The sequence below is a fragment of the Prionailurus viverrinus genome, chromosome C2 (genome assembly GCF_022837055.1).
Source record: "Prionailurus viverrinus isolate Anna chromosome C2, UM_Priviv_1.0, whole genome shotgun sequence".
Classification (NCBI taxonomy): Eukaryota; Metazoa; Chordata; class Mammalia; order Carnivora; family Felidae; genus Prionailurus; species Prionailurus viverrinus.
The window spans coordinates 138772232-138798275 of NC_062569.1; the positions used below are offsets into that span (position 1 = coordinate 138772232).

At 37.3% G+C, this 26044-nt stretch overlaps 1 long non-coding RNA gene and 1 pseudogene across 1 annotated transcript; both read left to right on the plus strand.

The window, feature by feature from the left end:
• Positions 1 to 1167: 1167 nt before the first annotated feature.
• LOC125175433 (uncharacterized) lies at positions 1168 to 24963 on the plus strand. Its single transcript, XR_007155802.1, has 3 exons — positions 1168 to 1381; positions 4896 to 5230; positions 24801 to 24963. It is a non-coding gene; the product is annotated as an uncharacterized LOC125175433 (long non-coding RNA).
• Positions 18941 to 19353, plus strand: LOC125175432 (peptidyl-prolyl cis-trans isomerase NIMA-interacting 4-like; annotated as a pseudogene).
• Positions 24964 to 26044: the final 1081 nt, after the last annotated feature.

The window sequence follows — 26044 nt, forward strand, 5'->3', positions numbered from 1 at the left end:
AGAACTAACAATATCCGTACCCTGAATATAACGATAAGAATAGTTAAAGGTCTATGTGACTATAAATAAAATATTTTATATATTGGAACTGCTCACACTAGGTATACATGAAAAAGGAGAAAATCTTGTCCCTGCTCAAAGATGTGTGAATACGCTGAAGTAATTTTATTCCTATTACTCATATGCTTTACATTGGAGTGTTACTTGAGAGAAACGACTAAAAGCATTGAGCCATCAGTTGAACACATGGGTAATGCTTTATTTGAGGTCCTAAGATCAAGACCAGGGGCAAAGGCGCTACTATAACTCCACAGAGCGATAATGTGTGTACCTACCACCAGTGACGGACTAGCACAGTGGGGTTCATGTGCAGTTTTCCTTCTGGGAGAAATCCCAAACGGGCCTCGACAAAGTCGTAACCACTGTGTAAGCTGGACCTACATCTTCCCTTTCTGGTGGGTTCAAAGAAATCTCTATAATCGGTTCCTCAAAATTGGAAGTGAGCTCACTCTGAGAAAATTGACAAATGCTTGTTTACCTGCTGGGTGGAAAAATTGAAAAATATCAACCTAAGGACATATTTGTTTTGATCTTGTATTGTGCTTGGTGATTACACAGCAACCGGAAACTGGCTATATGGCAAGAAATCAGGAGGTGGCCGCATACACAGAGGAACTCAGTGCTGGAAAACAGATATTTCTGGCTGCCAAAAGTTCCCTGCTCACCACAAAGCTGGGTGACTCCAGGATATTTATATACTCTGCAGCTGCATCATGGTTTATGGCTCAAATACCGGGGAGAATCTTCACATCTCTGAGAGTATTTCAGAGATTCAGATAGGACCTAGCTAAAAGAGGACATCTTTTGATTTAATTCATTGTAAATTTGAGTTTAAGAAACCAAACTTTTACCGCAAAGATGTTTGGGAGGAATAAAGGAGATTCCGGGGTGGGGGGGGGGGTGGCGGGGAGGGAGTACTATTATAAGCCTATTAAGTCATGTTGCTTCGAGTAGACTAGGAACCTCCATGTTTATCAAAAACCTCTTTTCATGTGTCAGGAAAGGTCAGATATTTCTGTTTAAATATATCATAGTTCAGTTCAGTTGAATTGTGACGTATTCAAAAACAGGAGAAACCTCTCTCAAGATGTTTAGAAAACACAAAACCCCATTGACTTTAAAGGTGTTTGCAGAGCAAGAAGTTACACGTCTGAAATACACCACAGAGTGTTTCCAATGGAGTTGGGAACAGTTTTCGTGTGTCCAGCCGGGAAAATAAATATAATGCAAAATGGGCAGAGGTTTCACGCGTTAGGGCGGAAATGAGTCCATCAAGATTCAATGGCAGGCGATAGGAAAGAAGCACAGAAGATACAACGAGGTCTGTATGCTTTCCTCCACCTACGAGGAGTGTCCCATTCAGCAGTCATAATGAGGCGCTGACACTTAAGAAGGTGTCAGAATATAAATCCCATGTGGGCAGCGAGCTTTATAGGATGCGGTTTTTGCTCCATCAGCAGTAGTCAAAAGAGGGTGTGGCCTACCTGGTGCTCAGTACCTATTTATAGGCTTGAATGAATGAGTGAAGCTGGGGATATGGGACTTTTATGGAAGCCAAAACAAGATAAAACAAAATAAAAACACATAAAAAGTAGAAAAGAAACAGTTTGTAACAACGTAAAAAGCCACACCCCCTTGAAAATGAATTAAAAATAAATAGCAAGTTGATGGGGGCGCCTGGGTGGCTCAGTTGGTTGAGGGTCCGACCTCGGCTCAGGTCAGGATCTCAAGGCTGGTGGGTTTGAGCCCCACATCGGGCTCTGTGCTGACGGCTCAGAGCCTGGAGCCTGCTTCGGATCCTGTGCCTTCCTCTCTCTCTGCCCCTAACCCACTCGCATTCTGTCTCCGTCTCTCTCAAAAATAAATAAACATTAAAAAGAAAAAAATTAAAAATAAATAAATAAATACCAAGTTGAGTCCGAGGAGACATTAGACAAGACACCTCATAGGTGTTTGAGGTGCCTTTAAACCCCCAGGATCCTCTTCCTTGACACAGACACAGTTCACCATTTCCCTGGACACATTTACCTGCCTTAGTGCATCCCGTTGCATCCACTTGTCTCTTTTGGACAATACCTAAAAGCTCACAGTTTCATTTTCCTCTTAAATCCTGTTGTGTATTCCAGCCACTTAAAGATGAGTTAACTTTATAGCCAGTTAGATAAACCCATGATCACTATATTGATATCACTGCCACTGAACAAATATACTTGGCTCTCTCTCCCTGGTGTGTGTGTGTGTGTGTGTGTGTGTGTGTGTGTGAGTGTGTAGATACACCAGCTGGCTAGCTGATAGATGGATTATGTGATCGATTGATTAATAGATAGGTACACAGATACACACATACCTAGAGAGCTGGTAAATATAGATACATAGGTAGCTTCAGATATTTGGAGGTCTTTAATAAATCAAAATGAGTGGTACAGACATGTCTGGTGTTCTAGGAGGTTGTTTATGAATTATATTAAGAGGTGGTCTTTGGGGGACCTAAGTGGCTCATTAAGTTAAGTGTCTGGCTTAGGTAATGATCTCATGGTTCGTGGTTCAAATTCTGCATCAGGGTCCACAATGACAGTGTGGAGCCTTCTTGGAATTGTCTCTTTCCCTTTTTCTCTCTTTACCTACCCCACTCGTGCTTTCTGTATCTTAAACGGAATAAACTTAAAAAAAAAAAGACATGGTCTTCTAGTTACTCTCAAATCATATTAAACTCAAGTCATATCCACAGTTTCTTATTAAGAAAAAAATAAAGTGATGTTACATTAAGAGTGATGGTGACGAAAACTCCAGATTCTCTTGAGATCATTTTCACTCTGCATAAAACAAACCTGGGACAACCCATACTTGAAATGTCATGTTCTAGATCATATGAAGATTCAAATATTCTTTCTATAATAGGCATTATGAATTTACACTGGACATTTTTTAGGAAATCATTCATTTACTATGTATTATAACCATTGACGATTCATCTATATAAATTTCATCATTCATTTTTATGATAACAGAATGTCATCGGGTTCTGTCTGCACTTTTGATTTGTTCTGCAATACAAAGAGAATGGCCTTACTTACTGTTTCACTCTGTCTTGACAATGAGTTATGGACCTTTTCTAGGTATTTTATCATTACTGATCATAAAAATGCATTAATTGCCAAAGTCTTAATATTTCTATTTTTTGTAACAAATTACACATAGATCATCCTAGTACAATTCCATAGCTGAAGAAGAATGTGTAAATCACCTAAATCTTTCGTATTCTCACCAGTTGATTTGACCAATGAAGACCAAGTTCTACAGAGGTCAAATGATTTAATAAAGGCTGAACAGTTGAGGGGGCTTTGTGAGGATTATGACAGACATATGTCTTCTAAATTTCGATCCGTGTCTTATCAGCCTCAGTAATGGTTTTCAAACTTTTCTGAAACTACCAGAAAGAGAAATTATTAGGATCAGGATTCTGGAATTTCTGAGCATTCTGGTACTAGTTCAACTGGATATTGTGTTTTTTTTTATTCTACTCCATATTGTCTTTATGGTAAAGTTTGCTAAAAAAAAAGCTTTCTTTTGCTAAAATCTTCAGAACTTACATGCTAAACAACAGCTCTTAAGTGTAATACTATTTAATATACATTCTTCTTTTTATGACAGGAACCATCACCACCCCTTACATGAGCACCTATATGAAACTAAACATATCCTCAAAAATAATGGCAAAAATGTTTCCTGTAAGCTATCAGGGATGGTATAGGACCACTTAATTCTAAAATTTTGCCTTTGACCAGTAGAACATACCATTAGATTATATCATTTGGAGAATATTTCACAAGAAAGTAAAAAGAATTAGGGCACCTGGGTAGTTCAGTTGGTTAAGCATCCGACTTTGGCTCAGGTTATGGTCTCGTGGCTCATGAGTTCAAGCCCCACATCGGGCTCTGTGCTGACAGCTCAGAGCCTGGAGCCTACTCCAGATTCTCTCTCTCTCTCTCTCTCTCTCTCTCTCTCTCTCTGTCTCTGCCCCTTCGCCATTCATGCTCTGGCTCTCTTTTCTTCAAAAATAAATAAACATTAAAAAATTAAAAAGAAAGTAAAAATAATAAAGTAAAGGAGTCTTCAGAAGTGGATAAAGCCCAGGTAAGTACGAAACAAAATCATTTCAGGTGAATACCTAACACAAAGGAAAGAATGGCTAATAATCACACTCTAAGCATTGCTAAAAATAATAATAAACAAGAAGAAAAGTATTGAACAAATGAGACCAAGAACTTGTGAATATAGTTTAAGGGGTGATATGTTGAGGAGAAGTTTTGCATGCGCTCCAGAGTGTTTCATTAAGACTGAGGGTAGAGTAAGAAATACACAAAGAATTGTGTCTTCCGATTTTAGATGGTTTGGCTTTTGAATCCATATGATTCTTTCTTCAAGCCTTTAGACTGTATTTTAACCCTGACTAGCCTACTAAGTTTTCATCTAGGTTTTTGTCCTCAGTAAGCAGCTAGTAGAGCACTATAAACTATGGGAAGCATAATCTACTCCCCATGACTTAATCCTCACTCAAATGTATCCACTTGTTATTTTCAGATCCATTAAAACACAAACTCCTGTCTCCTGTAGGGGATTATCCTCCTCATTGATGTCCACCTATTTGGAGGACTCTATAAAAACATTGATTTTCTTAATCTCTGGTCAAAGTTTCAGGAATCTTCAGGGTCATGGCAAATCAATTATCAATATTTATATATTTTATTTCAATTATGATATTAAATTATGTAATTTCAGAGAATTCATCAAGTGTTTCCCTGAAAATATCTTTTTCTGACTATTTATTATTGTAGGGAATTCGTCTTCCAGCCATGATAGAAAACTGGCACCATGTTTACGGTCGAGAAAAAGTGAACCTCAAAATTGGACAAAGCATATGTGCCAACTATTTTTAGTAATTGAACAACAGCTTTGCTGGACTGTATTCTTTGGCAAAAGTTAATTGCATGAGATGAACTCCAAGGTCACGCTTCAATAAACTTGGCATTCTCTCTGTAAGGCGTTTTGAATCTGAAAGCAGGAAGATAAATCCCAAATGGAACACCCAACCTCACTGAGCTTATGAGGCTGCTAAAGCGGATGGAATTGGCAGGGCAAAACATGTAAGAAGATGGATCTACACAAAATGGTAGGGAGAAGCTTCCAGATTTTTTACTGAGTCTTCCTCAGAATACATTAAGAGTTGTTATTCAAAGTCTGAATTACCCCTGCTAAATGTAAGATTCTAAATGGATGTTTGTGGGTATGCTGGAATTTCATTCAAGGTAAGATCAAGTTAATCCAATGTCTCATTGGAAAGGAAAGCGTGCGCGCGCACACACACACACACACACACACGGAAACACAATTGCACAGTTACCCACAGATGTTCCAGCACATCCATCAAAGTAGTTGACAGAGATTGATTCGGTGAATTACTGTTATGTCTTGGATATTCAAGGATAATCTGATGAGTACAAAGAATAGAAGCAAGGGTACAATTAAGAAAAAAAGGAGCAGAAATAAACCATATAAGCAGATGTTAAACAATTAGAGAAAATATTTACAAATATATAATGATGCAGTAGAATTATTAAGAAAATATAAGGTATTGAAATGTGTAATGTAATTCATAGCATAAGTCTGAATAAATGACTTGTAGAGGAAAAACATGGAAACACACCTCCTATGTAAGCCCTCCCCTTGAGAGTGAATGTAGTACAATATGATTGTGTTACACGGCAACGGTGAAGGAATTTTGCAAGTGTAGTTAAGTTCTAGGGACAGGTGACTTTCAGTTAATCAAAGAAAGATTATTTTATATTAGCCAGACATAATCAAGTGAGTATTTCAGGGATAGAAGAAGTCAGAGAGAATGAAAGTAGTGACAGACTTTCTTCTGTTGGTCTTGAAGAAGCAAATGCCCATATTCTGGAGGAAGTCACATGGCAGGTGACCTCCATGTGACACATGGAGGTGGCCTCCAGCAGTTCAGTACCTCAGTCCTGTCCCTACAATGAATTTCTGCCAACAATAACGTAGCTTGAAAGAGGACACAGAGCCTCTGATGGTATCGCAGACTTGCGGACATCTTGACTTCAGCCTAATGAGATGCTGAGTGAAGGACTTAGCCATCCTGTTTGCAGACCCCTGGTCCACGGAAACTGAGCTAATAAATTTTAGTTGTTTTAAGCCACTCAATTTGTCAGAATATGTCTCCCAGCAATAGAAAACCAGTAGTACAGATTAAAAATGAAAAGTTGTCCAACTTTTAATATGAAGCTCACAGAACCTTAATGATAAATCTATACAAGGAGAACATTAAAATAAAGGAAAAGAAAAATGACATAAGGCAGCCGTTAAAGACCTAATGCACTTAACACACCTAAGGCAATCAAATAATATAATTGATCAGCCAATAAAATGCTTTATCCTTATAGATGCCAGAAGTCTCTTTTCATCGAAATTAACAATAATTTATGTGGGAAAGATTTCAATAGCTGAGGAATGGAAGTTTAATGATCAGAAAAGTCTAGATGATATTGAATGACTCCAAATTTCAGGGCCTAAATGCAACACAGGTGGAATACTAATTCAGAGATTCTGGTGGGAATAAGACATCCCTCGAGGGCAAATGTCTTTCCCTGTGGTGACTCACGTATCCTGGCTGCTTTGTTTCTTGTGTGAGGGCAGATCCGTACCACAGACAAGCAGGATATGATGTAATTACCAAACAAGCAAAATTTTTATGTGGACACAGGAAATACAGAGAAGTTACTTCTCCAGTTTAACATTTGCTAACATGTTCTACGGAGGATGTATTATTGGAGCTTGTTTTTAGTAAACTGAGACATCTGTAAGAACTATCTGTCTCAAAGTTCAGTTTTGCAAATATTTCAGAGCTGGTCCTCTGCAGAAACACATCCCCAAACCCAAGTCACCCTAGGAAAAAAATGCTTATACCATGGATAAAATAAAAATAATTTTTATAACTTGATATGAAAAAAAATTCTGATGAGGAATTTATAAGAAATATTTGTAGTCTATTGGGGGAAATTGCAAAACCATACTAGAAGTTTCAAATATGAATTGTAAGTGCTAAAGTCTGAATGTGTGTGTATCCCCAAAATTAACATATTGAAAACCTAGTGCCCAAAGCGATGATATGGAGAGGTGAAGACTTCTGGAGTTGCTTAGGTCATGAGTGTGGAGCCCTCATGAATGAGATTAATGGTCTTATTGAAAGGGTCCCAGACAGGTGTTTGTCCTTTCCACCACCTGAGGACACAGAATGTGGCAGTCTGCATCCCAGAAAAAGACCTTCACAAGACATCTAATTTGCCAAACTTCCCAGACTCCAGAATTATGAGAAATAAATGTTTATTAACTGCCCACTCTATGGTATTTTTTTTCTATAACAGCATGGATGGACTGAAACAACAGATGTAGAAATAAATGTAAGCTAAATCATGAGATGAGATTTTCACTAGTCAGATTAGCAAAAAGACTCTAATGTGAAAATACATACTTACACATATATGTACTGTAAGTATATTGATTCCAGCTGTTTCCAATATTAAAAAAAGTGAAAACAGTATACATAATTACAGTTGACCGTTATTAGGGAGGGTCATTAAAATATTTAAACTGATAGCCAATTGGAATGATTTCAGCCATATGTAAACAGATGAAAAAAGAAATCTTCCAAAACATAATTAACTGACATAAAACAGGTCACTCCAGAGTTAATAAAATATAAATTCACACTAATTTATACAAAGCAAGTTTCTATAAATAAGTATACATTTTGAAGAATTATACAGAAAAATAAATTCAATGAAACCATTAAACTACCAATGTTATAGTTAACATAGTTAGCTCTGAGGGAAATGTCATTTTATTCAAAACATGTCTGTATGTGCTCACATGTATTTCAACAAGAATGCACCCCCTTTACTTAAGTAATTTACAAAATACAAATAATCTAGAATTATTGTAAACTTAAAAATATGCTCTTCAGACACGTCGGAGATCAAATAACTGTCAAGTTAGTGTTACTTTGCCAAAGATAAACCATAAACTCGTACTATTCCACATGGTGTGAAATAAGTCAGTGTCCATCCTTGGCCTGACAATTTTCATGTTTGCTCTTTGTAGCTTCTCGTAAGGATTATGTCTACCCACAAGGCACACAATGCAAATTTAGCTAAATATGAAATAATTTATACATATTGCAAGTTTTTATCTGATGTGGGGTGATACCCCAATGTTATCTATGTATTGTTTATCTTTTTTAATGTTTATTTATTTATTTCTGAGAGAGAGACCACAAGCAGGGGAGGGGCAGAGAGAGAAAGAGAGAGAGAGAGAGAGAGACATGGAATCCAAAGCAGGCTTCAGGCTCTGAGCTGTCAGCACAGAACCCAACGAGAAGGGCTTGAACTCACAAACTCTGAGATCACGACCTGAGCCAAAATTGAACGTTTAACCGACTGAGCTGCCCAGGCACCCCTATTTATTATTTATCTTACTCTAAATCCTACTATTGGTCAGAAATAGTTGGGGCCAACTTCTATATGGCATGGTTTTGTTAGCATAGGGTTAAGGTAGGCAAATAAATATTGTGTTTTCATACAGAAGGAAACATCAAGGGGTGAAGTATCAATTCACAGGACACAACACCCCATCTCAAGTAGTCAAATAAATGATGAGAATATGTTAATCACAGTTTAATATGAGCAATTAAGAGAACTTGAAATAAACATGATGGGCCAACAGTCAAAAGAGTACAGTGTAGGAATCCTGGTTAGAAACCTGAGAATATTAAGAGAGAGACTTAGATGTAGAAAAAACAAGATCACTAGGACGCAAATCTAAGTGTGGATGATATATTCCCGAAAACGGAAAGAACAGGGTGTAGACAGGGTCCATTTCCTAATTATAAGCATAGAAATACAAAGTTCTGTGTTTTCCAACTGAGCATAAACAGCAACAGGAAGTCAGGTTATGTTCACTTATTCTGGAGAAATTATTTGTTCTGGGTTGGAACCGTGCTCCCTATTTGTGAGATTTCTCATGGGTTGATGGTTGTTTGCAGGGAGGCGGCTTGCAGCAGCTGTAACTGCAGACCTCTTGAAATAGAAGCAGAAGCATCCAATAAGACTTCCTGGGAGTTTGGCTCTTTGATCACTGTTTTTCTTTTATAACGTTGCCTCCTGGAGCCTGGACTGGTAGACTAGGTTCTAAATATGCTTCATTCAACAAAGAGTGGAAAACATGCCTATTCCTGTTTTTCCATAATGAGACATGCACACAACACATGCATACACACACACACACACACACACACACACAGGCCACCATGGGGAAAGTGAGAGAGAGAGGAAAGTGGTCATTAATTAGCTGCATTTCTTTAAGTAAAATCTTAGCAAATTCTTTTTTTAATTTTTTTTAACGTTTATTTATTTTTGAGACAGAGAGAGACAGAGCATGAACGGGGGAGGGTCAGAGAGAGAGGGAGACACAGAATCTGAAACAGGCTCCAGGCTCTGAGCTGTTAGCACAGAGCCTGATGTGGGGCTCGAACCCACGAACCGTGAGATCATGACCTGAGCTGAAGTCAGACGCTTAACCGACTGAGCCACCAAGGCGCCCCAAAACTTAGTAAATTCTTACAGAATGAAAATATTTCGCATATTTAGGACACAACGTCAAACAATTTTTTAATGGGTACCAGAAATGCTTTCTGATATCCACATTAAAAACAGAAAGGCATATGTAATTTTACCCTAAAACCATTACAGAAAGTAGTTTTTATACCTCTTCAATGTTCTGCATATAAAAGGGACACAGTAAATGTATTGAGGGATGGTTTCATCAAGATACAAATATTTAGGTTGCTTTATTTTTCTCTCTCTTTTGTGAACCTATGAGTCAGGATCTTATAACCTCACGCTGAATTCTTCAAGAGATTTTCGATGTGGAGACATTTAGTAGTGTTTCAGTTCAGTAACACAGTGTGCATTATAAATGTAGCTTCCCCAATAAGAAGCAGAGTTATCTTCTTATTTCTCTATCCATCTATTTATCTCTATCTACCTACCTGCCTACGTATATATATCCTCTAAGTAGGAGATACCTTATTTGAGTAATAAATTCTGAATAAATGCTAAATGTAAAATGTTTCTCGCTAAATGTAGAGAAACTGAATCTTGATAGAGAATATTTTTTTCCTAAACAACTCAAAACTGTCAGCAATAGTGACAGTGAAAGATATGAGCAAGACGGAATATAAAATGGTTATCAACTAAAACACTTCAGATTGCAAGCTATGGCTTCAGAACAAGTTCAAATTGCTTTTCAAACTCTATATTGGCTTTTTCTCTATGTGCCCTCAGCACCCCAAACTATCTGAACATCTGATAAGAAATGGAAGCACTGAGCTGGTCTGTCCTGATTTTTTTGTACAATTTTTTTGTCGGAGAAAACAGCTGCAAATGTTTTATGCCTAGAAATATTTTTTCTCATTTTTTGTTTGTATGTGAACAAAGTGAGAAAGTTCAACTAACTAAATGCTCTATTTTCCTTCAATATTGTTTGTTTGTATATTAAAGTACTTCATTTAAAATTCTCCTCTAATGTTTATAAAGGATTAAAATTTTAACTAAAATAGAGATTCAATAGCAAATACAAACAAGTAAAGATTGCAGCAACTTATATCAGGGATAGATGGGAAATAACAGGTAACACTAAATATTGTGAAGTCAAATTAGTAATCAACTCTCTATTATTTTTGTTAATGGGACAAGTTAGTGGCCCAGATAATATAGGATGCCATCCAATGGTTCATTTTTATGGGCCTGGTGATATATTACCCTATTTTGTTCCTGCATATTTATAGTTTTAATTATATTTTAATATTATGTTATTAAATTAAATGTTCATTCCTTGAACACACACCAGGCATTGAGGAAGCAAAGCTGAGTGTGAAAGACTCTTTGATGGAAGGTGGAAAATACTCTGCCGTTAACATTTCATGTTTTAATCCAGAATACAGATAACCAGTGCGTAAGTAAATGAGACAATGGTGTTACCAACACATTTCTTCTCAGTAAGTATATTGAATGACTCTACAAACTAAAAAAGGTTTCAGAAGTCTTATAAATGCCCCTTGTGGTTTTTGATGAAGGAATAGCAACTGTAGACGGGGATATTTCACATAAAAACACAGAAACACATATGTAAGCCAAAGTAATAAATATCTTACAGTAGTAAGCAAAATATAGCCCATGTCTCCAAAACAACATGAGCAGATACAAAAAAGGAAAGATGGCAAGAGAATGAACAGACAAACTAAATAGGAACCAAATCATTGAGGGTCTTGTATGCCATTTAAGATGCTCGAACTTCATGATAAGAGTGATATATGAGTAAAATATGATTCAGGTAAGGACACTCGATGAATGTTCCTTCTAGAAAGTCAAAGTTTATTGAATAAGAGAATATTAACATTATCTCGAGTATCTCCTCTAATATTGCTTATTGAATGCAAAAAATGAAAATAAAAACACAGTAACTACAGTAACTGCTCGACACTTTAACTACAAGATGAAAATCGTTAACTTGACAAATCAGATTAACTGAATCAGGTGCCTCTAGATATGTTACCCTGGATACAGCACAGTACCACTTCCATGGTGTTTCATCTAGAAGTTAAAAGCTTCAACTTAATCATCAGAGAATCCAAAAATTAAGAAAAAAATAAATAAGCTGTTTGTATTTTTTTTCTTTTTTGGTCAACTATATGAGAGACAAAGAAAAGTTGTTGGAAAAGTCCAGATTAAAAGAGATGAAAGGGAATGACAAGTAAATGCAATGAAAGATTCTAGACATGAACACATACTGGGAAAAATAATTACTTTGAAGGATGTTACTGAGCCAAGTGATATATTAAAAATGTGAGTGTAGGGGCACCTAGGTGGCTCGCTCGGTTAAGCATCCGACTTCGTGTCAGGTCATGATCTAGTGGTTTCTGAGTTTGAGCCCACGTGTCAGGCTCAGAGCCTGGAGCCTGGTTTGGATTCTGTGTCGCCCCTCTCTCTGCCCCTCCCCTGCTCACAGTCTCTCTCTCTCTCTCTCTCTCTCTCTCTCTCTCAGAAATAAATAAATATTTAAAAAATGTGACTGTAGATAATGAAATGTTAATGTTAAATCAAATATATTTTCTTGAATATTAAAATTATAGTTACATAAGAAATACTTTTATTCTTCATAAATGTAAGTGGAAACACTTAGGGGTCATTGTTCATGATATGCAATATACCCTAAAAGTTTTCTTTTTTTCTTTAATGTTTGTTTATTTTTGACAGAGAGAGAGAGAGAGAGAGAGAGAGAGAGAGGGAGAGAGAGAGAGAGAAGCAGACACAGAATCCAAAGTAGGATCTAGGCTCAGAGCTGCCACACAGAGCCCGATGTGGGGTTCGAACTCAGGAGCTGTGAGAACATGACCTGAGATGAAGTCGGACCCTTAACCGACTGATCTACTCAGGTGTCTGTACTCTAAAAGATTTCATAACAAATGATACGAATGATGTAGATGGAGAGGGAGAAAGGGAGAGGAGAGGGAGAAAAGAAGAGGAAAGAGAAAGGGAGAGGGAGAAAGGGAGGGAGGGAGAATGGTTAAATGAATCTAACAAAATGTTAACAGTTTGGAGAAAAAACGTATATGGGTACGGTGAAGAGGATGAATTAGAAAAGCTCCTGCTGGTTATGGACTGATCAATTGGGAAGATGTAGTAGTTTTCCAGGTGAATGGTGATGATATCCTTCCATAAAGTATTGGAAGCAGTAATAGGAAGAAGCCGAATCAAGAACCTGGTGGTTTAATGGGGCGCCTGGGTGGCTCAGTCCGTTAAGCGTCTGACTTCTGCTCAGGTCATGATCTCATGGTTCCTGAGTTTGAGCCCCGCATCACGCTTTGTGCTGATAGCTCGGAAACTGGAGCCTGCTTTGAATTCTGTGTCTCTCTCTGCCCTTCCCCCACTCATGTTCTGTCTCTCTCTCTCTTTCAAAAAATAATCTTAAAAAAAACCAAAAGAACTTGGTGATTAACTGGCTATAGCAAAGGGGGAAGGGAGTAAAAGGAGGTACCCAGGCATTTGATATGGTCAGCTCCTTTGACGGTGAGGTCAATCAACGCAGTAAGGACCAAGGGTCAGGAACCCAGAGAGACAAGACATTCAGCTGGTTTGGAATGTAAAATGCCCATGGAACTATTACATGAGCATATCCATTAGGCACTTATCTACACAGATTTATAATTCAGGGGACAGATATGGTGAAAATAGAGTTTGGAGCTCATATTTTTGAATCATAGCAATGAGTGAGGTCCCTGCTAAACTCGAATGTTTCAGCATTTGGCGAAAGAAGAGGTGGAAGGAAAACTGTGATAGAATGAAATGAAAGGAGGAAATCAAGAAGTGGTAAGATTTTCAGACAAAGTCAGGTACAGTGTATTAGTGGCAAAAATCAGGTAACCGCAGTGTATTAGTTTTCTAGAACTACTGTAAAAAAAAAAAAGTACTACAAATTTGAGTGATTTAAACACCAGAAGTTTATTATCACACAGTTCTGGAGGTTCAAAGTCCAAGATCAAGATATCCCATCCTGTTCAGGGGGTTGGTTCCTTCTGAAGGCCATGAAGGAGGAAGCCTCCTTGGCTTATAGACGGCCATCTTCTCCCTTGTCTCTTCTAAGTTTCTTCCTGTTACATGTGTCCGTGTCCACATTTCCCCTTTTTATACGGACATCTGTCATATTGGATCAGGGGCCCAGGCTACTCGACTATGGCCTCACTTTACCTACTTTGATCTGCAGTTACTCTGTTTGCAACTATTGTCACATTCCAAGCTACTAGGGGGGTAGGACTTCAACATATGAATTGAGTGGGGAGGGCACAATTCAACACACAGCAGTCAGAAGCCATACGTGTTCTTTAGATGAAACAAGGAGGGTGTAAGCATAGTCCAGATTAAGAGGTTAACAGCAAGCTAAGAGAAGCAGTGGGGAAACGCCAGATTATCACAGCAGAGAAGGTAAAGAGAAGTGAGGGATTGAGGACTGCAACATAGAGACTACATTCTGAAGTTTGACACCAATGGAGAAGACAAGGATTTTAAGGAAGCTCGTATTTTAAAAATTGAAGAAGAGTTGTCACCCAATGTTACATGAGTTTCAGATGTACAGCATAGTGATGTGACAGCTAGATCTACACGTTATGCTATGTCCATCATGGGGATAAGAAGCCCAGTTTTTAAGATGGGATTAAAGAAAAAAAAAGGGAAACAAGGCTTCATTTCTGCAAAAGAGGAATTAGCTAGGGCAAAGGTGCAAATACAGAATGGTGAGGGAATCAAAAGAGAGAGAAACTTGTGAGAGAAGAAGCCATGAGCCCAAAGAATTTAGGCAGGTAGAGGGTCACCAATACTCCAGTAACAGGGAGACAGATTACAAATGGTTTACATCTTTACATAGCATAGATAAGTCAAGAAAAACCTGTGACAGTAGTTTAGAAACAGAAATAGGCTGCACGTATAAGTAATACTTGTATTATGTTATTATTATGAACAGCTATAGCCTGTTAAGTATCCTTTGTCATTCTCAAAAAGAAATTATCCATGTAGAGAGTGAGATGATTTTTCAAGTCTACACAGTAACGTAAGATTTGAAACATTGTATTGGATCATGCCTACACCTGGATGTCAATACATTTTCATTACACTTTTTGCTTTTCCATCTGACCTTTCAGTGGGCTAATTTCTGAAATTGAGAAACGAACCCCAGCTTTTCGTGGTGCATGTAATTTGAAGACAGCCAAATGAGACTAAAACACCTCACCGTATTTCTGCATTTAAATGTGCAGTGTCACCTCTTATGTGGACCCTGAGAAACTTAACAGAAACCCATGGGGAGGGGAAGGAAAAAAAAAGAGGTTAGAGTGGGAGAGAGCCAAAGCATAAGAGACTGTTAAAAACTGAGAACAAACTGAGGGTTGATGGGGGGTGGGAGGGAGGGGAGGGTGGGTGATGGGTATTGAGGAGGGCACCTTTCGGGATGAGCACTGGGTGTTGTATGGAAACCAATTTGACAATAAATTTCATATATTGAAAAAAAATGTGCAGTGTCACTAAATGTCACTTTTAAACTTCATTTTTATCGCTCAATAATGCAAATAAGGTAAATACTCAAAACTTCACAGACTTTTCATGGTAAAATACTAGCTGTATTTGTTTTGTTTCTATCATAAGACAAAACATTTGCTGGGATATAAAAACTGTTGTTTTTTGTCAGTCTTAGCATGAGTTTTTCTAGGCAAAGATTCCCAGATACATGTCTCATAGCCTGAAAAAATGGCCAACTGTTAGTGATCTAGCTCAATTATATGATGAAATCCATATGGGAGAGTGTGTTTTTTAAGTAACTTCACTTAACTAATAAATGCCAACCCAAGAATAAATTAACAGCTTATTTTTTTAATATAGACTACAGTTTTTGTTGATAAACTTGGGGTCCAACATGGTTCATATTATTTACATTACTTTTTAAATTCTGGCATTCATATTCATCTTAAGAGCAAACAAAGCGATAAAACAAACAAAACAAAGCAAATTATATACTTGTGTCAACAAGACAAATATGGTAAATATATTTGTTTCAGATTTGAGAAGCTGTTTAAGTATTTGTGGGTAAAATTTAACAGCTTTTCACACCAAGGATTATATATGGAAAATAAGCCACTGCATCTTTATATATACAGACATCAACTATTTATTATTATTATTATTATTATTATTATAGTTTTGAGTTCTTCCTTTCCCTGTTATGAATCACTGAAACCAATAGTAAAAGTATGGGCAACCTGTTACCCCTAAATATACATTAAATTACTCCCAAGTATTTTTCACTGAAGAATGTATAATATTGCTAATTATTCTCTCCAATATTTTACAAAAAATAGTGAGCATTAAAATCTCCTTGGATGTTCTTTTTTTTTTAAATTTTTTTTTTTTCAACATTTATTTATTTTTGGGACAGAGAGAGACAGAGCATGAACGGGGGAGGGGCAGAGAGAGAGGGAGACACAGAATCGGAAACAGGCTCCCGGCTCCGAGCCATCAGCCCAGAGCCTGACGCGGGGCTCGAACTCACGGACCGTGAGATCGTGACCTGGCTGAAGTCAGGCACTTAACCGACTGCGCCACCCAGGCGCCCCAAGGATGTTCTTATTCTCACTCTTTCCTGCCTTCTCGGGGGCCTCATTATCTCTAATTCTTCACTCACATAATTTTCTCAACTATTGGATAATTTTCTCAACTATTTTTTTACTTTGGGGTCAGCACACTCAGGATCGATCTATCCGAAAACAAGACACCCCCCACTCCCTGCCTCACACTTTCTCAGGAGGTTACAGGTCAAATTCTCATTCCTCCTTTTAGCCCTTACAGATGTCTACATTTGTGGCCCTAAGGATTATTTGTGACTCCTAATCATCACATCCTATGTTTGGAATGCTGATTTCCTCCAAAGTTCTGTGCCAAAAAGCAAATTATTTATCCTCTTTCTTTTTATCCTCAGGACAGTGTTTCAGAAAACCTTAATTCTCCTTGTGACTCTTGTACTACCTAATAGTAAGTCCCGGGACACCTCTTTTAATGACTTGTGTCTTCAATTTCCTCATTAGTAACATGAAAGACATTGTGTCAGCTCTTGTCACTCTTGGAAAACAGCAGCATCATGGGAAAACCATTGACTTTGGAGCCAAACTGAAGTGGGTACTAATCTCAGTAAGATAAATTATTAGCACATGAACATCGTAAATTTATCTACTCACTCTGAGGCTACTGTTTCTTATTTATGGAAAGGGAACAAGATCAGTTCTTCAGTATTTTACTATTTGAACTTCTTACAATTATGCTGTGATACAACCACGAAAGGCCATGATGTTTCAGAATGTTACAGTTACACTCTTAGATGAATGGTACCTTGACCGCAAATGAGTGTCAGGCCTTTATTTTTAACCATGTGCCTGATTACCCAGCATGCCCAGGGTAGCAGTCACACTAAAGCTCATCTACATTCAGTTCTTCTCTTCTCCCAGGCTCAAGGAAGATTTACACGCCGACCTTCCCGTGTTCGCCAGGGGTCAAGTACTTTGCCTTAGACATTGCTTTAGACACACAAATGTGAGTGCGAGCAACATGTATTACTTCCAGTTTGAGTAACTAAATTGTTGACATAAGATTCTCTAGCATGTGTGCATGTGGATGTATGTTTGTGCATGCGTGCTGTCTGTGAAAGTCCTCATGTGATTACGCACCTATGGCATGATGCAACTGTTCTAAGTTTGTATTCGAAGTTGCCCTGTACCAGATAGTTGCCTAGAGAGTTTTCCATGCCTTCAGTGGACTTTGTATGAGTGAAAAAGGGAAAAGAAAAATAACAATAGTTTGTTGTATTAAGGCAACAGGACTGAAATTCACAGAAACAGAAAATAAAATCTAAGATACTCCTTGTACTCAGGATACTGCCCCATTATCAGACATCAGTTTTTCAGAGAATTCAGACACGAAACTGCCACTCCGATGTAATCTAAAAATCTCTTAAAACTAGAGAGACAATTATGTTTAAAATAGAATAGAAGGACCCTTGGGTGACCCAGCTGGTTAACTGTCTGACTCTTGGTTTTGACTCAGGTTGCAATCTCACAGTTCGTGGGTTCAAGCCCCACGCTGCACTCTGTACTGACAGCGAGGACCCTACTTGGGGTTCTCTCTCTCCCTCTCTCTCTGCCCCTCCCTTGCTCACACTCTCTGTCTCAAAATAAATAAATAAAAATCTAAAACTAAATAAAATAAAATAAAAAGAAGAATTCTAGTTCTTGAGAGAATGTAGTTTTTACTGTTATTCTTTAAGAAGTCATATACAGTTGAAAATAGAAATGTCTACATTCCCAAGTAAGGACTGAGCTTATTTATTTATTTTTGAGAAAGACAGAGACAGAATGCAAGTGGTTAGGGGCAGAGAGAGAGGGAGACACAGAACCCGAAGCAGGCTCCAGGCTCTGAGCTGTCAGCACAGAGCCGAATGTGGGGCTCGAACTCCCAAATTGTGAGATCATGACTGGAGTTGAAGTCAGATGCTGAACTGGCTGAGCCACCCAGGCACCCCACAAAAATGTATTTTAAGAAAAACTTTTGTTTGAGTGCAATAATAGCTATCTTCCCAGAAACAAAAGCAGAAAGTCATAACAATAGCCTAAATTAAAGCAAAACTATAATGGAAAAATAGTAAATGAAATAATAATTATCCATGATTCAGAGAAAACAAAATTGAGAATATTACTTCAACTTCCTGTGGAACTACTAGAATAAAGGAACCTATGATCAGAGACAAATCTATGACCATATGTCATCAAACATTAAAGGGAATACATTTTGGTATTTACATTACTGGATAACCCCTGAACAATATTCCAATAAAAGCACATTTCAAAGAACAGATAAATTAATACAGATATGCTCTTCAATGTATCACTGACTTTGCAACAAACTAAGGCAATCCTAGATATGTACCTTGAAAACCACTTGCCTATAGGCACAAAGTAACATCACCAACAAACACTTCAACATTTTACATAATAATGATGGAAAACAAATACAGGTTAACACAGGAGAATTGTTAAATAGGACCAGAGAAGCGTAAAGCATTGCAAATGAAAATGTAAATTTCAAAATGAGATATACAATGCCTTATGAATTTATAGTTTAAAATGTAGGTATGAGAATCAAAAGAATTGAGAGTTGAGCCTCAAGTTTTGAAGATGCCACCTAAGGGAAAAAGAGGCTCAGGGAAAAGGGAGAAAGGGGGAGCAACCATCAGGTGACAGTCCTGGCAAGGAGACTCAGGGTCACAAAGGTGGTGGCAATGCAGTAAAGGTCAGACACATTCTGTGTGAAAACTATGGGAAAAGCATGGAAGCCATGGAAAAGTTAAAGTCTGGAATGCAATTTAGTGAAGTAGTTTCATGGTATAGTGAAGACAAAGCCAGGCAAGGGGGTGACTTGGACTGCATGACCAGAGGTTCCGTGGTGGAACCATTTCAAGAAGCAGCATTTGCATTGCTGGTAATGGGGCTGCATAAAGCCTGTGTTTACAGACTCTCTGGTGAAAACAAAATTTGGATGTCATATTATTATGGTTGAAGGGAGAAAATAAAATTTTACTGAACACTGAAAAAATAAAATAAAATATATAAAATAAAATAAAATAAAATGTACACAGTGGTGAGGCATCTGAGTGGCTCGGTTGGTCATCAGAGCCTTGATTTCAGCTCAGGTCATGATCTCACAGTTTGTAAGATCAAGCCCCATGTCGGGCTCTATGCTGACAGCATGGAGCCTGCTTGGGATTCTCTCTCTCTCCCTTTCTTTCTGCCCCACCCCTGCTCGTGTGTGCTCACTCTCTCTCAAAATAAATGAACTTTAAAAAAAATAATAATAAAAATAAAATGCACAGAATGGTGTTATTTAACATTTAATAGTAATATGTAATTAGAAAATAACAAAGATATGCATAAAGATAATATAACCTCAGCACACAATTTCGATTAATTTTTGAGGATAATGAGAGAGAATATAATTTAAGAGGGTTTGATGAAAGCTTTCAATGTCACATGAAATACTTTATTACTCATCCTTTTTTATCTTAAATATGTTATAATAAAAAAACAAAGAATAATAAAAGAAATACAATTAGCATTCAAAGAAAATACAAGTTTCTAATGTATAAAAAAGCAAATATACAAGAATTAAAATCAGGAAAGAACAAGAAATATGGGAGAAATCTGTAATAACAGATAAAATTAACATAATTAATGAGCTTGACCTCTCTGAAAAATCTAAAAGAGGTTATAAATGTCTTTATAGGTGCATATTTATAATCCTAACAATATTTAAAAACATCTTCTGCATAGAATCTTTTGTGGCCAAGATACATGGAAACCACAGGGATGCTACTTTTACAGTTCAAAAGAAATGGATTTGAAACGTGACCAAAAGATCATCTTTTTTTCTTTAAATGTATAAAAGTACTGAGGCCTACTGACAGGAAGTTTTCTTCTCTAAAGTTTGACAAGTATCTGGGCTGAATTTAATTTTTGGTTTGTCGGTGTTCTCCACTAACCACAGGCCATACATGCTCTTGTGCTTTACTTCCTGCCATGCAGTTATCATGAGCTACAACATGAATGTTCCGTTTACGTGTGGTTATAAGAAGATAAAATAAATCTGTTGCATTTAAAGGGAACGTCTGCTTAAATCACGTAAACCCACGGGCTTAACATTCTTCTCTTTCTTTCAGCACGATAATACCCTAAGTTGAATTGTAAAAGCTATCTTGGACCCTAGAAAAATGCCATTTCTTTTAAGAAACATTTATAATCAAATGGGAGATTGATTCTACAGCTTATCTACTATCACTCTTTTCTTTTCAAATTTATATTTAAATTCTAGTTAGTTAACATACAGTGCGATATTAGTTTCAGGAATAGTATCACTTACACACAACACTGGTGCTCATCATAACAAGTGCCTTCCTTAATACCCATCACCCATCTAGCCCATCTCCCACCCACTTTCTTCCATCAACCCTGTTTGTTCTCTAATCTCTAAGAGTCTCCTACAGGAATTTCCCTCTCTCTCCCCCACACCCCCCTATGTTTATCTGTTTTGTTTCTTAAATCCCACATATGAGTGAAATGATATGGCATATGTCTTTCTCTGACGTATTTTGCTTAGCATAATACACTCTAGCTCCATCCACCTTGTTGAAAATGGCAAGATTTTATTATTTCTGATGGCTGAGTGATATTCCATTATATCTATCTATCTATCTATCTATAATATACAATACATATGTACTATGTATACATATACATATACAATATAATATATATATTATTAAGTATATAATATATATATATATAAAATACAATACATCTTTTTCCATTCATTAGTCAGTGGACATGTGATCATTTGGTCTCTCTCCATAGTTTGGCCATTGTTAACGATGCTTGATAATGCTGCTGTAAACATCAAGAAGGTGAATGTATCCCTTGAAATCTATATTTTTATGTCATTTGGGTAAATACCTAATAGTGCAATTGCTGTATCATAGGGTAGTTCTATTTTTAACTTTTTGAGGAATCTCCATACTGTTCCCCAGAATTGCTGTACCCGTTTGCATTCCCACCAACAGTGTAAGAGGGTTCCCCTTTCATTCTTAATGAAAATTGAGTGACAGATTTGCTGCATGAAAAAGAAATAGGTTATGATGTGTTATATATAATCCCAGGATTAACTGTAGTTTACATAGCATTAAACTCTCTGATGATTTTAATGGCTATTTGTATCATTATTATTAATATCATAGGCTCACCCATTACTATTGGTATCATCAGCCCATTCTTCTTGGTCACTTTCCTTAAAATACTAACTGCACACATATGATATGAAAAAAACATTTGTGACTTCATGAGAAGAGTTAGAAAACGTAAGGAAACTTGTAAAAGAGTAACTGATACAAGCTCCTTTGTTTTGTTTTGTTTCGTTTTTATCCAGGTCCTTGGAGTTGATCTTAATGGTAGGCAGTTCAAATAGTATGACTAATTTTAATCACAATCTAGTTGAATTGTGACTTTTACTAAAGGTTTTATTTAAGATGAAGTGATGCAATATTGAACATCTTATCAAAATAATTAATAGGCATGGGGCACCTGGGTAGCTCAGTGAGTTGAGAGCCCTCTTGCTTTTGGCTCTTGCCACAATCTCATGGTTTACAGGGTCGAGCCCTGCATTGGGTTCCACTGACAGCCTGCAGCCTGCTTGGGATTCTTTCTCCCTCTCTCTGTCCCTCTCCACCCCTCAAAATAAATAAATAGATTTAAAAATAATAATTAATAGGCATGAAAACTGGAATTCAGCCCAGGGTCCTTTAAACTCAGTCCTCACTGGGGCGCCCGGGTGGCTCAGTGGGTTGAGTGTCCGACTCCAGCTCAGGTCATGATCTCAGAGCTCGCGATTTCCAGCCCCGCGTCGGGCTCTGTGCTGACAGCTCGGAGCCTGGAGCCTGCTTCAGATCCTGTGTCTCCCTCTCTCTCTGCCCCTAACCACTTGCATTCTGTCTCTTTCTCAAAAATAAATACATAAGCTCAGTCCTCTTGGCCACTGTTTACTTTATAAGTCATGAATATTTTCATCAGTCCCACTAACAGAACAAAAAACTGTTAAGAATAATTATACTAAAAAATTAATAAGGAGGATTGGGTGAAATAGTCGAAGGAGAGTGAGAGGTACAGGGGTCCAGGTATGAAATAAATAAGCCATGGAGATAAAAGGTACAGCGTAGGGAATATATTGAGTGATACTGTAATAAAGTTATATGGTAACAGACAGTAGCTACACTTGTGGTGAGCACAACATAACATATAGCCTTGCCCAATTACTACGTGGCACGCCTAAAACTAATGTAACATGTGTGTCAGCTATATTTCTTTTAAAAAGTTAATAAGAGGGAGCTGATTCATGTTCCTCTGAGGACCATTTTTGGGATATTGGTAATTGAAATGAGGTCGAAACAAAGCTTATAAAATACGAGCAGTATTGTCATAAGTCATACACTCTAATGGTTAATGATAGCTACTTGTCAGAAAACACTACAAAAAGCTAATCAAAGATATATTTTATTTTTCTGAGGTATGCTTATTTCAGAACAATAAGCGTATAAGTCTGAATGATCCTAGCATTTCAAGGTTCACAGCTTGTAGAATCAACAACAAAACATCCTTTATTTCAAGCTAAACATAGAGTGACTCCTACAATTTAAGATTAGATATAACAACTGTATTGCAGTGAAACATGTTCTGCACTTTGCTCTGTTAATAAGACACCATCCGAGTTTTGTGGGAGTATGACAGTAGACTAAATAACTCATTGCAAGACACTCATCTCTAGGGAGTCAATTACCTCAATCACATCGCTTGGTTGTGATGAGAGCACTTAAAGCAGGGGTACCGAGATCAACTCATTCCATTTAGTCCATAAAATGATGGCAAGTCATATTTTAAGAGCAGATTTTTGAAGTGGTTCAGTAATGAAACAGAAAAATCTCTAAGCCAAATCACAATCACGCAGTTTCTGCACAAGGTAAACTCCATGTAAAAGAGATGAACATAAGCACGTGTTAAGTACATTAACGGTTTTCATACTTTTAATTACGTCTGTGAATATAACTTGTAGATATTAGAATGTAATGCAGTGGCACTGGAAGTGGTGGAAAGGAAGTGTTTGAAAATAGCTTTAAAAACTCTCTGCACGTGATAATGGGTTAAGCAGTGTACAGATTGAGTTCAGGCGAGATGATGTATAGTTTTGAGAAAGCCTGACATAAATCATGCTGTGCTATAAAAGCTAAGCTATAAAAGATTAATCTTCTTAAAACAAAAAATGGTACGTGTGACTTTTCTGTTTAATACCACTCAAAGTTACCTAGAAAAAGTCTATACTTCTTACGAGAGCTTACGGGGCCCTTATAAGCCCAGCTGGTCAATGTCTCCAGCCTCAGTTCCTGTCTGGCTACCCTGCTTCAGCCACACAGATCTTGTCATTCTAAGTCTTGCTTCCTGGCTTTTGAACATGCTGTTGAACTTGTAAAGAACACTTTTTCATTTCCTTCCCTTGATAGTTTCTCTCTTGAGTCTTCGAAGAATCTTGAGGGCTCTAATTATTATCCACATTCCTAAAGAAGCTTCCATTCTTCCTACATATTTCTGTGTGAGTTTCTTTAATGCTTATGTATAGATCTTATTTGAATTTTTTTCATCATTTCTATCTTGGGAAGTGTTATTTCCAGACAAGAAACACATGAAGGCAAGCACTAAACGTGTATTTCTTATAGTAAATAATTTTATTTCTTTTTTTTTATTAAAAAAAAAAGGTAGCATTGCACATATAAACTAGGCTTCAAGATTACAGTGAATAGTTTCCAGGAGGAATATTCCTGAAGGAGAGATAAACTTAGAGGTCATTGAGGGAGCACAGAGAAGCAAACTTCTTGGGGAGAAGCAGTGAAAGTAGTTTCTTTAATACTTCACAACACCATCTCCCTGTTCCTCAATTCTGCCACCAGGGTTTGTGGGTTGTGAGAAAACCCACCACCATCACTTTGGGATATCAATTTTCAGGTAATATGAGTAAGAAACATCTCTAGGAAGGAAAGCGCAGGGTCAGTGATCTGGGTTTCAGACAATAATCATTATTTATCTGCAGGAACAATAAGAAAAGGGAAGAGTTTATTTTTAACTTTCAGAAGTTTTTGTTTTGTTTTGTTTTTAATGAGGGCTAGAGAATATATATGTAAAATTCACTCTTGATCCCCTAAGCCTTAACACATTATTTGCGATAGTGTAAGGACTCAGTGAATATGAGTTGATTTAATGAACAAACATTGACTATACACAACAGTAATGATACTGTGGAAATAGTCTCCTGAGATAGTCCAGTGATTCCTGCCTCCTATTCATGCCTTTGCATAATTACCACTCCCCTTATGGGCTGAATCTAATGACTTGCTTCTAACTAATAGCATATGATTACTTCCATGTTTAGAAAAGAAGAAGATGAGTGTGTTAACGGACTGCTTTTATTGATCCTGTTGAAGCAAGTTGCCTGTTGAAACAAGATGCCCGTATGAGCAGCAACTGAAGGTGGCCGCTATCTGGCAGCCAAGAAGCAGCTGATGCCTTCAGTCTAATACTTCTTGAAGAAATAAAACCTGCCAACAGACACATGGGTGAATTTAAGAGTTGTTTATTCCCCATTTGGGCTTTCAGATGCAATCCCCACCTCCACCCCATCCGTTGATTATCCGCTGGTGAGAGACCTGAAACAGAAGACTCGGTTAAGCCATGTCTGGATTCAAGACTCGTGGAAACTGAGATGATAAAAGTGCACAGTTTTTAGCATTCAAGTTTTGAGGTATTATTATACTGTTACAGATAATGGAGATAGATTTTGACCATCAGAGAATTTGAAAGGGAGCAAGTCTCACTCTAATGCAGAGAAAAGCACAATAGTGAAGGTGCATAGAGAGACGGGGGAATGGGAGTGAATGCTGACTTTGTGTGAAAAGACGGCATAATCTCTCCTGATGCCTTTATGTTATTTGATTGTATTTCTTGGCTTTGGAAGCCAATAACATTTTCTTGTTCTTTTGATACAGAAATTCTTGCTTTCGTAACCTAATTTCAATATGTTATTATTTACTGAAAGTTAACACTGATTAGGACCATGTACATATTTATATAATGGAAAATATGGGCTATGTTTAAGTAATTAAGGAAAAGAGAGAACCTATGAATATTTGGGATAAGTGATTCTTAAGGGTTAAGATATAACTTCAGAGCAAGTTCAGAACCAGAAGTTGAATTTAAGGGAAAAAAAGAAGATGATATTGAATAAGCAAAATTCAGAGTGATGAGGGAGTGGCACTCCTTGAGGAGACAAGGAAGTGAGTCTAATTATTTAACTTACAGGATAAATAAAATCAATGCTGTGGTAATTTAGTTGATTAAGCATCACTTTCCATTTTAATGCTCTATGTAGCTCAAATTAGCCATGTATTAGTTAGACTCATTTGCATGCATGGAAAGAAACCTGAAATTTACTTAGCTTAAAAAATAAAGGATTACGAATTTCTTTAGGAATTTTCCTTAGTAATAAACAATTTCATTGAAAAAAAGTTGAGGGACAGAGACCACTGTAGCCCAAGGCCTTAATAATCAGGGACTTGTCTCTGATTCTCTTCTCATATTCTTGTGATTCTCGCTAGCTATAGCTTTTCTCCATGGGGC